At 44.3% G+C, this 11604-nt stretch overlaps 1 long non-coding RNA gene across 1 annotated transcript in view; it reads right to left on the bottom strand.

Annotated features, from left to right (window-relative positions):
* LOC106731379 (uncharacterized) overlaps positions 1 to 986 on the bottom strand; it is a 306122-nt gene extending 305136 nt beyond the window's left edge. The window contains exon 1 of the long non-coding RNA XR_016349289.1: positions 816 to 986. This is a non-coding gene — a long non-coding RNA (uncharacterized LOC106731379). The remainder of the gene's footprint in view (positions 1 to 815) is intronic.
* Positions 987 to 11604: the final 10618 nt, after the last annotated feature.

Raw genomic sequence — 11604 nt, forward strand, 5'->3', positions numbered from 1 at the left:
GATAAGTAGTGCCATGAACTCATGCCATTCTGAGTGGGACATCAAAGTAGAACATTCTCCATTTTTCTAAAGTGGATCTTAAGACTTTGAATTAAACTAAGCCAGACCCATAAACAGAATAATGGCAAGCAGATTCAGCTCCTTTCAGGGAAGACTCTCTCGCTTTGGTAGTAAAAACGGCACAGGCCAACTACTCTCTAGAGAGAGGCCCTTGTCCTAATCCTTCTAAGCGTCTACTCTACTGCTCCACCAGATATTTCTTTCTGGCATGAAGCACATCTCTTGAAACTCAAGCACATCTCCAGATCCACTCAGACCAGGGCCATATTTACACTACAACCATTACAGGAGCACAGCCATGATGCTGTAGCAGTCCCGCTGGAGCACCAAAGCGGAGACGCTTCCTACATCAACAGAAGGGATTTTTGCATCCATATAGTTAATCCACCCCTCTGAAGGGATTTTTGCATCCATGTAGTTAATCCACCCCTCTGAGAAACAGTAGCTAGGTCAACAGAAACAAATCTTCTTTCAAGCTAGTCACACGGGACACTGCAAACTATGTGCAACATTGTTCACAGCCCTGAGCAATGCAGCTAGGCCAATCTCATTTTTAAGAGTAAACCCAGACTAGGTCCTACACAAAGGATTTTATTTTCTGAAGTGCTACGTGCTCACAATTCCCATTGACCTAATGCAGAATACAAAGCACTCAGAGTTAGTAAACACTTGAAAACGTTGGCTTAAGACAAAAGCTAAGCAGAAAGCATTGATTTTTATACATAAACAATACCTAAAAACAAGCTGGTACTAACCTCATAAAATTTGTCTAAACAAATTGATTGTAGGCACAAAACAACATACTTTATCTAGAGTAGGGATCTGCAGAGGCATCTTCAATGAGGAATAACACTGCAATGCTTTATATTTAATTTATCTGTCTTTGTCCCTTCTACCACTGTGCAGCCAAAGCATGTAAATCCTGTTTTTCCATTTTTGCAATTTTCATGAGCACTAAGCTGCTGACTTGCATTTTTACAGAAAACAAAGATAATTGGAACATACACATTTTATATGACCACAAATACGCACATGCACACACGTGTTCTAGTTAAAATATATTTGCAGTCTAACATGGTCATTTGCGGGTTTTAACCATAGTACGTGCTGGATTATCTGTAACCTGAAATTTTAATGACCTGAGGACTTCAATAACTCAATCAGAAGTGACGATTCTATTTCAGGAGTGGATGGTTGAGGTTCTGTGGCCTACAATGTGCAGGCGATCAGACTAGATGATAATGATGGTCCCTTTTGGCCTTAAAGTCTATGAGGGTATGTCTACACATCAAAGTTACTTAGGGTATGTCTACACTACCACCCTAGTTCGAACTAGGGTGGTAATGTAGGCAACCGGAGTTGCAAATGAAGCCCGGGATTTGAATTTCCCGGGCTTCATTTGCATCTCGCCGGGCGCCGCCATTTTTAAATGTCCGCTAGTGCGGACTCCGTGACGCGTGGCTACACGGGGCATGGACTAGGTAGTTCGGACTAGGCTTCCTATTCCGAACTACCGTTACTCCTTGTTCCACAAGGAGTAACGGTAGTTTGGAATAGGAAGCCTAGTCCGAACTACCTAGTCCGTGCCGCGTGTAGCCGCACGGCACGGAGTCCGCATTAGCGGACATTTAAAAATGGCGGCGCCCGGCGAGATGCAAATGTAGCCCAGGAAATTCAAATCACGGGCTTCATTTGCAACTCTGGTTGTCTACATTACCACCCTAGTTCGAACTAGGGTGGTAGTGTAGACATACCCTTAGAAATAACAGCTGTTATTTCAAAATAACTTTCCTAGTGTCTACACAAGCCAACCGCTATTTCAAAATTAAATCGAAATAGCGGAGGGCTTATTTCGAAATTGGTAAACATCATTCCACGAAGAACAACGCCACTTTAGAAATTGATATTTCAAAATAAGTGCTGTGTAGACATTTATTTCGAAATAGGGGGCCTCCAGCCATCCCAGGGTGCCCTAGTGGCCACTCCAGCCTCAACCAAGAACACTCCTCTCCCTCCACCTATCCCCAGAGCCCTTAAAGTGGTAAAAGTGGTGAGTCATCCTGTGGCACCTTATAGACTAACCAAAGTGTTGGAGCATAAGCTTTCGTGGGCAAAGACCCACTTCGTCAGATGCAACAGGACTCCTCGCTGCTTTTGCAGATTCAGACTATCATGGCTACCCCTCTGATACTTAAAGGGGTAGACTCTGGCCACAGTGCCCATGCTAGCTCCAGGCCTGGCAGCCCAGAGCCAGCAGTCACTGCCCCTGACCCAGTGGCCCCAAAACATGAGCCAGCAAGCCACTGGCATCCAGCCCACCACCATTCCCCAGGAGCAGTCTGCCAGCTCCCAGGAGCCTGACAGGGCCCAGAGAAGACGGGCACCTTCCTGGTCCAGGGCGGAGATCATGGACCTTATTCAGGTTTGGGGGGATGCCCCCAACGTCCGTGATCTCTGCACTAGATGGAGGAACGTGGCCATCTATGGCAGAATAGCTGTCAGCCTGGCCACCAAAGGCCACATGCGAACCCAGGAGCAGGTTTGCATGACAATCAAGTTGGTCTGGCGAGACCCCCAACCCTGGGCCCTGAGCTTCCCTCCCTCTTCTTCCCCTTGCTTCCCCCTTCCAGCTCCCTCCTCCCAGGTTTCCCCCTCCCCTCTCCCACTCTCTCCTCCCTTCTCCTGCCTCCTTTCCCCAGTCTCACCAGAGTTTCATTCCCCCCCACCACCAATTTTGTTAAATAAAGAGAGTTTGTGTTCATGAAAATACATGTATTTTATTTTACATCAGGAAGGGAGGCTGGGGGGGGGGTAAATGGAAGGACGTGAGGGGGCAATGAGGCACAACAGGAAGGCTCTTAGTACTCCTCAGGGTTGAAGCTCTCTCAGATACTGACAGCCCCCCGATGGACCTCCTGGATGGCAGCCTGCAGAAAGTGCAGCCAGGCTCGCAGCAATGTGTCCACAAGAAGCACCAGAGTGCTCAGGGGCAGCTCTGGCTCCATGCTGCAGAGTGCTGTGGTGTCCCGAGTGAGGGTGACCAGAGCATGCAGAGACAAAATGCTTTGCTGTCCCTCATCGAGGTAGGCAAGCAAGCAGGGAAACCTAAGAACTGGCTGTCTGGGAGGGGGGAGGGACGGGGAGGGGTCCCTTTAAGCACAGGCCTCAGATAGCCTCAGGCAGCAGTCACACAAAGTAACTCTAGACCTGATCTCCTGCCGGACCTGGTTCCAGCTGGCCTTAAATGCTATTCAGCGTCCACTCAGTGTGGATGCGCTATTTCAAAATAGCCAAATGCTATTTCAAGATGCATTTTGTGTGTAGACGCGTTATTTCGAAATATCTACTGCAGTGTGAACTAGATGGGTGAAAAACAGAACACTCTAATTGTGCCACACAGACCCTGCTGACACAAACTAAAAGATATCTAGTTTGTACTAGATAGTCGTATGAGGTACCTTATAGTTCACACCATCAGTCTACATGAGCTAACAGATTAGGGTGCACTACAGTTTACACCTCTAGTTCACCCTGCAGCACTCAGACAAAACTTGAGTGAAAAAATGGTATTGTGCATTTGTTACTGTATGTACATTGCATTCATTTGATTAACATCTCTAAGGTATTCCTAACACAAGGGGTGGGGGAAGATTTAATAAATAACAGAGGAAAAACCCTGATGACGTTCACATCAACCACAGTAAAACAATAGCTTGAGAGCATGCCAAGAGCTTGGCATGTAGCTCACTACAGTAAATAAAATATTACAGTAGATGAAAAAAAGAAAATAAGAAAGATCCCATGAATAATAGAGAGAACTCAAACACAAGTCCAACCAAATGATGTCAACTATTATTTAATTTTTACTTTGCTCTCTCAGAGAAAACACTAGAGAGAAGAGAAGGAGGAGGATGAGGGTGAAAGAGCATGCTAAGAAGAAAGAGGGAAGGACATCCCAGAAGGGTTTTTGAAAACATAATCTCTATAATATATATTTTAAAAATCCTTTTAACATTATTAATTCCCTTCCCTTAATGTGATAGAATGAGAAAAATAACCCCTAACCCACAAAGCTGTAACAGCACAAATATTTAAATGACACTGGGCCAAAGCCATCCCTCGCTTAACTCCACTGAGTGGAATTACATTTGTGATTGAATTTGGTCCAGCATGTATATTTTTATAACAACTTTTACTACATCTGTTCTTTCCAAAATCAAGTACAAGAGAAACCTTAGTCAGACCAAAACTTTACTGAAGGAATTAAATTATGGATTCAAACTTGGGCACTGGAAAATCTGTTAGATATTTCCTTGAAATTTCAGGGAAGGCTAATCAGGGGCATTATGCCAGACAAGTCCACTGTCGACCTACACAGCTGCCCAGTCATTTTCAAACATCCGAACCAAGATGCTGAATACCTTTCTTTCTGTTTCTCAAAAGTAGATCTGTACAAAAAAAATGGGCCTCAAACCAAAGTCACTCTCACTGAGCCTTGGTTTTGAGCTTCAAAGACTCCATGATACTCTGCTCATGAAAAGCCAGCAAGCCTACCCTGACACCGATCTCATAACTGGTCAGCCAACGAACTCTTACCACCCCAAAGTCAATACCGTCCCCTAAAACATCAGGTTGGGGTGATTTTTTGCAATTAGCTGACACTGAAAATTCAGAAAGGATTTGTACAATAAACTGTTCTTCCCCTTTTTGTATTTTCACCTTCTGATTAACAGATTGATTTGGGTATAGGTTTTCATGGGTAAAAAACACTGTCAGATGCATGGAGTTTGTATATCTGATGAAGTGGTTTTTTCCCCCTGAAAGCTTATGCCCAGATAAATCTGTTAGAATTTTAAGGTGTCATAGGACTCCTCATTTTTTTTGTAGATACAGACTAATATGGCTACCCCTATGAGACTTATCACTTTTGAAAATGGGCTACATGCACCCTGTCTGAATCAGCACTGATGTAACACTCTCATCGTTGTATGCATGTATAAATCCTGCCATCTGATTCTTTCACTTCATGCATCTGACAAAGTAAGCCGCAACTCACAAAGGCGTGTGAATTAATACATTTGTTAGTCTTTAAGGTGCCACCAAACTCCTTGTTGTTTTTGCTGAAACAGACTAGCACGGCTACTTCTCTGAGGCTGTGTCTAGACTGCAGGGTTTTTTCGAAAAAAATAGGCTTTTTTCGAAAAAAACTTCACCTGCGTCTAGACTACAGCCGTGTGTTTCGAAATTAAATCGAAAGAACGCGGCTTTTCTTTCAACGGCAGTACTCATTTCACGAGGAATAACGCCTTTTTCGATGGAGATCCATCGAAAAAAAGTGTGTGTGGATGCGGGGAGCTAGTTTTTTTTTTAAAAAAAGGGCCTTCAGGAAGAAGCCCTGGTGGACAGTCTCTCTGCCTTGCATCTCTCTGGTTCCTGTCTAAAAGGACAGTCACCCTCACAGCCAGTTGCGGCAGCAAAGCAGCTAGAGCACACGGCTGTTCAAGTGCAGCCATGTCCCAGCCCAAAGACCCTCCTGGCCCTTCCAGACAGCCTTCTAGGGACCCAACCAGGAGCTCCAAACGCTGGGCACCGGCATGGTCTGGGCCAGAGCTCAACACCCTTCTTGAGCTCTGGTCAGAGGTGGAGGCCTTACAAGCCCTGAACACCAGGTGGTGAAATGCGGACATTTTTGGCTGCATGGCAGAGACCCTGGCCAAGAGAGGGCACCACCCCCGCACCCAGGACCAGGTGCGCTCTAAAGTGAAAGAGCTGCTCCAGAGCTATGTAAAGGCCAGGGAGGAGAGCTCCCATTCTGGGGCAGCCCCCCACTACTGCCCTTATTATTTGGAGCTGGCCCAGATCCTTGGTGGTGGGGAAGCATGCACACCGCTGCGTCTCATCCAGTCTGGCTTGGGGGACCCTGTGGTGGACGCGCCAGAGCAGGACCTAGAGCAGTCCAGAGAGTCTGGAGATGGGGAGATGGTGCCAGAGGAGGAGGACATGGAGGAGCCGTGACCCTCACTCTGGGGCCAGTCACCCAGACCTCAGAGGCCTCCCAAGTGTCATCTGATGCCGGAGACGAAGCAGCAGGTAAGTGCAGCGAGGTCGTGTAACACACAGGGTAGGGAAGGTGGGTGCACAGTGGGTGATGCACAAGGGAAACCTGTAATGCTCACCATGGACATCATACAGCTGGCTGTGCATGTGTCAACATGTTCAGTGGTAGAGTGTGACACATGGGGGTGCGCCACGTGGTGGCATAAACCATGTCCAGAACACACCCAGGTGGGTTGTCAGTGTGAGGTCCCATTGGCACTTCAGGACCCCTGTGATGCTCAGGCTGATACTCAGGTCACACATGGTGTTACCTTCAGAACATCTGAGTCCCGTGTCTGAAGGAGAGGGCATGCCCTTTTGGACAGCTGTTGCACACATAACTGATTGTGTCTTCCTCTTTTCTTCCACAGCCGGACCAGCCATGCAAGAGGGCCGCAGCACTCCACCCCCACCTCCATCCTGGGGACATGGGAGCTGCAGACACAGGCGAGTCTATGCAGACATCTTGAGGCAGCATGTGGCAGCCGTGCAGGAGCTCAACACCATCCTGCGAGAGAGGACGGAGGCAGAGGCTCGGTGGCATGATCGGCTGATGGAGGAGCTTGTCCAGCAGCACACATCCCTGTGTGCCATTCTGAGGAACGTCTGTGGCTTGCCTGCTCCTGTGCCTGGTCTTGCTCCTCCAGCACATCATGACTCTGTCCCACCAAACCCCCCTTCCACGGCACCATCCCCTTCCCCCCCTTGTTCCTTCCTTTCCCCCAGCTCCCCCAGTTCCCCGGTCCCCCTCTCCCCCTAGTTCCCCAGCACCCCTCTCCCCTGTGGGCAGGCAATCACTGTCCAACCTGATCCCCTTCCCCCCTCCAGGTTTTACGCACCCCCACCAGCCCGGTTAAACACAATGTTGGATATTCCAGAAAATGTTTATTTTTGATGCAGAAAGTATACTTTGAGAAAAAATCTATGTACAATAAACAAAAGATTTTATATGCTTGCAACATTTCTACATGCTTTCATTTATTGATATTCACAACAATAAAACAGAAGTTATTCTTTTCAGACAAAACCTGATGTTTATTATTTCTACAAACAGGGTCAGGGTGAGGGAAGGTTGTATTGGGCCAGGGCCAAGCCCCCAGACAGGAGGCCCTCAGGAGACTCAGTGGCCTCCATTAGAGAATTGCTCCTGTAGGGCTTCCCGGATGCAAACAGCAGACTGGTGAGCCTGGCGGATGGCAGCTGTCCGGGGCTGGTCAAAGTGCCTCTCCTGACCATCAGCACCTAGGCTATGTCTAGACTGCAAGCCTCTTTCGAAAGAGGCTTTTTCGAAAGTATCTTTTGAAAAAGCCTCTTTCGAAAAAGAGCGTCTAGACTGCAACCAGTACTTTCGAAAAAGCAAGCCGCTTTTTCGAAAGAAAGCACCCAGGCAGTCTGGATGCTCTCTTTCGAAAACACCCTGTTTGCATTCAAGAACGCCTTTTTTCAAAAGAGCACTTTTGAAAAAAGGCGTTCTTCCTCGTGAAAATAGGTTTACCATCATCGAAAGAAAAGCCGCATTCTTTCGATTTAATTTCGAAAGAATGCAGCTGTAGTCTAGACGCAAGTGAAGTTTTTTCGAGTCTGGACACAGCCCTATATCCCACCCTGGTAGGAAGGCCTCCCCTTTCCTCTCCACCAGGTTATGGAGAATGCAACACGCAGCCACCACCTCAGGGATGTCGCGTTCCCCCATTACCTCCTAGAGGGACAGCCAAGGCAGCTGCAGGAGCAGAGCAATGGGTGTTCAGGGGGGTCCCTTTAACCATGCGTCTCTGCAAAGGGCAGGCAGCAGCACCTGGTAGGAAATGCTGGCCCCATGCCCTGGCAGAAGTGGTTCCGGGTGACTTTTTCTTTCGAAAGAGCATCCAGCAGTCAGGACGCTCTTTTTCAAAAAAGCGGATCGATTTTCCAATCTGCATAATGCAGTCTAGACGCTCTTTTTCAAAAGATGCTTGAAAGTTTCTCTTGAAAAAGCGTCTTTCGAAAGAGGCGCGCAGTCTAGACATACCCTGAAAGAAGTTCTTAGGAAAGCTGAAAGTGTAGGTGAGAGATAGGAGAAAAATTATATCATTTGGGGCAAGAAGATGGAGTTCTTAAAAGATTCTGAGAAGCATCCATACTTTCAGATATCCAACCAAACTCAGGCTATGTCTAGGCTGCCAAGAAAAGTTGGAAAAAGATATGCAAATTGCAAACTGAAATTTGCGTATCTTTTTTTCCTAAAGAGGCTTTACCAAAATTTGACCCCTGTACACGGGACCAAATTTCAGGGAAAAACTCCTATTTCAGAACATTCCTTATTTCTCTCACTGAGAGGAATACAAGGATGCCAAAAGAACATGTCCGCTTTTTCGGAAACCGGAACCTCTGGTATTCCGGAAAAGCTATGCAGTCTAGACATAGCCTCAATGTGACACTTACTCCTGTCTAAAATATGTAAGTGCCTGAAAATATTACCATGAATTTAAGTAAAATGCTGTCAATTTTTTCTTAAGCTCAGGATATTCTGGGAGCTATTTAGATGTAAACAATAAGCTGGGTTAGCATGCCTCAGAAAATCATCCATCATTATTACAAAAGAAGATCATACCAAGGCTATCTTTAACTTCAAGGTGAAATTCTGTCTCCCAGGCAATGGGAGCTTTTCTCTTGACTTAATGAGGCCAGACCTTCACCACAAGTGTACAGAAAAAGTCATTATAAAGCCAACATTACCAAATGTCACCACACAATCTTTATACATAGCTCCTGTTCTAAGTGTAAGGAGAGAGGTGATAATCTCTGATACCATTCCCAAGACAAATGTCAAATGCTGAGTTTATTGTTCAATAACCTAGAGAGCTGAAAAGACTGTGGAATATACTATCCATTTAAATTCAAAAGCAAATTTTATTTTGACCCTGCCAGCAAACACTTTGTGTTTTGATTTGATTGCCAAATATAAAGAAAGATTGATAGTGCAATCAAATATGCAATTTGAAATTTGCTTTTTGATAATATTAGTGTATTCAAACAACATTTTATTTTTGTAAATATTCATAATTGTACAATGTGTGTGCTCAAATGTTCATGGAAATAAATTTTAAGCCTGGATACTAGAATATTCATTCCACATTTAATACTTGATTTAAAAGTCACAGACTGCCTTGTGTCATTTAGTTTCCTTGAGTATCAAATGAGGGAACAAAAACAGTATTATGTGTCTTTCAAAACTAACCGATAAAAATTAGAGATTTCAGATTGTGAACATTCACCACCAAGTGCTCATGAACAATCTGCAAACCATGAATTATTCATTGAAGAAATTTGTAAATAACTCCATATAAGAAACAAATGTGAGAGAATTCCACAAGCTCTGCAAACAATTTGTTGGATAAATTATTCATTGGAATTAACCATTCACTGAAAACTAGTCTCCTTTACTTCAGATTTCTCTTTTGGTTAATCGCTATGGAGATTACACTATGCCTAATTTTATTGCCACAGTGTAAATGAAAATGAGTCAGTAAGTATAATTTTATTAGATGTTGTCAAGCACAGGACAAGAAAAAGACTAAGGTCATTTAAACTGTAAATTGTTTTACACTAAAGAGAAACATGCAGAATTTCAGAGGTGAAATGATATGGAAAATGGATTTTAAGTAACTGTGAATATTCAGTTCTTTCAAAGTTGAACATCTCTCTTTTTTATTATTATTATTAAAGAAAGTCTTTTTATTTTCCTTCCCGGAAGGAATGAAGAAGAAATTCCAGGCACAGTTATTCCCCCCCCAGCTCGTACTGCCATCATGAAGTTCACGTTCAAGTTCTCTTTCTCCTGGAGATGCTTTTGAAGGCTGCTCCAAAACATATCGAGGCCAAGAAATGGCAACCATATGACAATTAATTTGACAGCATGCTTCCATACGTATGTATGGCCCTCTTCACCGTGGTATCTAAGCACATTACAATCACTGGTTTTATTCTCACAAGCCCCTCCTGAGAAAGAGAGGTTCTATCCTTGTTCTATAACTGGGGAACTGAGGCACAGGGTAGATTAAGTGACTTCTTGAGTTGAAAGAAATAAATGCAGGTCTTTTGCTCCCAGGTCACAAATTTATCCAGAAGAGCAGGGAGGAAGGCTGGGTGAAACTAGACTGCTGGCACTAAACATTAAAAAAGGCCGTAGAACAGTTTTTAAACTAAGAGATGGGGGAATGCCGATGGGTGCAGAGATGCACGTAAATTGGATGAAGACTTCTCTTAGAGGAGAATCCATTGATAGAGATTATCTAAGCTGTAGTCAGAAAGAGAGGAGGGGAGAGGACAAACCATGGGCCAGAGCAGACAAACAACCGCATATAAAGGAATCCAATGCATCAGGGAAGGGCAGACAAATAAGCAGTGGCAAATTTTTAAAGTGCTTCTACACAAATGCTAGGAGTCTGACTAATAAGATGGGTGAACTAGAGTACCTCGTATTAAAGGAGGAGATTGACATAATAGGCATCACTGAAACCTGGTGAAATGAGGAAAATCTGTGGTACACAATCATACCGGGATATAATATAGAAAGGATAGAGCAGGCCGGCTGGGTGGCAGAGTGGCACTGTATGTGAAAGATAATGTAGAATCAAATGAAATAAAAATATTAAATGAATCAACATGTTCAATAGAATCGCTATGGATAGTAATTCCATGCTCCAATAATAAGAAATTAGCAGTAGGGATATATTACCGACCACATGACCAGGACAGAGATACTGACATTGAAATGCTGAGGGAGATTAGAAAGGCTACCAAAATAAAGAACTCTATAATAATGGGGGATTTTAATTATCCCCATATTGACTGGATACATGTCACCTCAGGAAGAGAAGCAGAGATAAAATTTCTCAATGGCTTAAATGACTGCTTCTTGGAGAAGCCGGTATAGGAACCCACAAGCGGAGAGGCAATTTTCGATTTAGTCCTGAGTGGAGCGCAGGATCAGATCCAGGAGATAACTGTTACAGGACCGCTTGGGAATAGTGACCATAATATAACAACATTTAACATTCCTGTGGTGGGAAGAACCCCTCAGCAGTCCAGCACTCTGGCATTTAATTTAAAAAAGGGGAATTACACAAAAATGAGGAGGTTAGTTAAACAGAAATTAAAAGGCACAATGACTAGAGCCAAATCCCTGCAAGCTGCATGGAAACTTTTTAAAGACACCATAATAGAGGCCCAACTTAAATGTATACCCCAAATTAAAAAACATAGCAAGAGACCTAAAAAAGAGTCACCGTGGCTTAACCGCCATGTAAAAGAAGCAGTGAGGGACAAAAAGGCATCTTTTAAGAAGTGGAAGCCCAATCCTAGTGAGATAAATAGGAACATAAACACTGTCAAATCAAGTGTAAAAATGTAATAAGAAAAGCAAATAAAGATCTTGAGGAACAGCTAGCCAAAAACTCAAAAAGAAAT

Source organism: Pelodiscus sinensis, chromosome 3 (genome assembly GCF_052426305.1).
Source record: "Pelodiscus sinensis isolate ZL-2025 chromosome 3, ASM5242630v1, whole genome shotgun sequence".
In the NCBI taxonomy this organism is placed as follows: domain Eukaryota; kingdom Metazoa; phylum Chordata; order Testudines; family Trionychidae; genus Pelodiscus; species Pelodiscus sinensis.